Source organism: Chrysochloris asiatica, unplaced genomic scaffold (assembly GCF_000296735.1).
Source record: "Chrysochloris asiatica unplaced genomic scaffold, ChrAsi1.0 scaffold00181, whole genome shotgun sequence".
Lineage (NCBI taxonomy): Eukaryota > Metazoa > Chordata > Mammalia > Afrosoricida > Chrysochloridae > Chrysochloris > Chrysochloris asiatica.
The window spans coordinates 2,719,015-2,720,695 of NW_006408699.1; positions in this window are offsets into that span (position 1 = coordinate 2,719,015).

Genomic DNA, 1,681 nt, shown 5'->3' on the forward strand with positions numbered 1-1,681 from the left:
ATGAAGAGAAGGCGCTCTGGTAGTGTTGTGGTTACGAATCGGGCTGCAAATCACAAGGTCAGCAGTTTGAAACTACTAGCTGCTCCGCAGGAGAAAGATGAGGCTTTCTGCTCTCGTAAAGATTTATAGCCTCAGAAACCCTGTTCAGGGTCGCTATGGGTCAGAACCGACTCGACGGCACTTAACAACAACAACACCATGAAGAGGAATAACTTATGGGTGATTGGAATTCTAGCACAAAAAGAGAAAATTAAAAGTATGAAGAAAATTGTTAAAGATTTGCTAGAAAACAAGTGATAATATCCTTCCATAATCACCAGTTTGCAAGTCATGTCCTCTTACTTCCAGTCTGCCTCTTCTGCAATGTGCTTAGCTTTTTTTTAGTTAAATTTCCTGGAGTTCCATCTTTTCTTCATCTTTGAATGCCAGATTTCCAATAACCATCGTATCTTTCTCCTCACCAATAGTTTTTGCTAGGCCATGGCCAACAGTTCTGAGCATGCTTTCTAGTTCCCTTTCAAACTGCTGAATCCATTGGTTCAAGGAGACCATCTCAGCCTCAGTCTTAGCCAGCCTTTTCCCCTCCATGTCCATGTCTCCTTGGCCTCATCAGTCTTCTGCTTCAGAACCTGGATCTTGCACTTCACTGCCTTGAAAGATGAAAAATTAACATGAAAGATGAAAAGATAACCATTCAAGAAGTTGAATGGACTCCAAATAGGATAGACCCCAAAAGAAAATCACCAAAACATATCATAATCACACTTTCCAAAACCAGAGAAGGAAAGAATCCTGAAAGTTGCTTGGGAAAAATGAATAGTTAACCTACAAAGGAGAACCAACAAGACTAAACTCTAATATCTCAGCAGAAACCATGCAGGCAAGAAGGCAATGGAATGACATATATGAAACTCTGAAAGAAAAATTCTTGTCTGCCAAGAATCATATACACATCAAAACTGACCCTTAATTATAACAGTGAAATTATAACATTTTCAGATAAATAAAAATTAAAGTTATCTGCAGTAACCAGATTAACTTTAAAAAAAAAAAAAACTAAAAGGTGTTCATTGGACTGAGAACCAACAACAGAATAGAAACAACTTGAGGTTAGCATACATGACAACACCCAAAACTCAATCTAGATATAGAAGTATCCACAGTAAAACAAACCTCCAAGACTGAAAATAGGGAACCCGAGATACTAATTTAAAATTAAGTCAACTACAAGCAAAAACAGGGAATAGCGCAGATACAGAACTTACAAACAGCAAGGAAGTCAAATAAATTTTGAGATAAAACAGATTAGTTAAACTGGGGAAATTTTTAATAACTTATTGAGTAACCTCAAAGAATATTAATAAACTTTCACATCAAAATAAAAAAGAGGAAGATCAGAATGATTTCATAATAATTAACACAACAGAAATGAAGAAAATGAAAGTAAAACCCACAAACAAAATGAACTCAGTGCAGAAAATTCTGTGAAACAAAGAAACTAGCAGGACCACAAAAATACACATCACAAAATTACAGCAATCAGCTCATGCCTATCAATAATTTCACTGAAAGTAAATGGATTACATGCACCAGTGAAAAGACAGAGAGTAGCAGAATGGATAAGAAAACAGGATCCCTCAATATGCTGTCTACAAGAGACTCACCTTACACAAAGACAAAA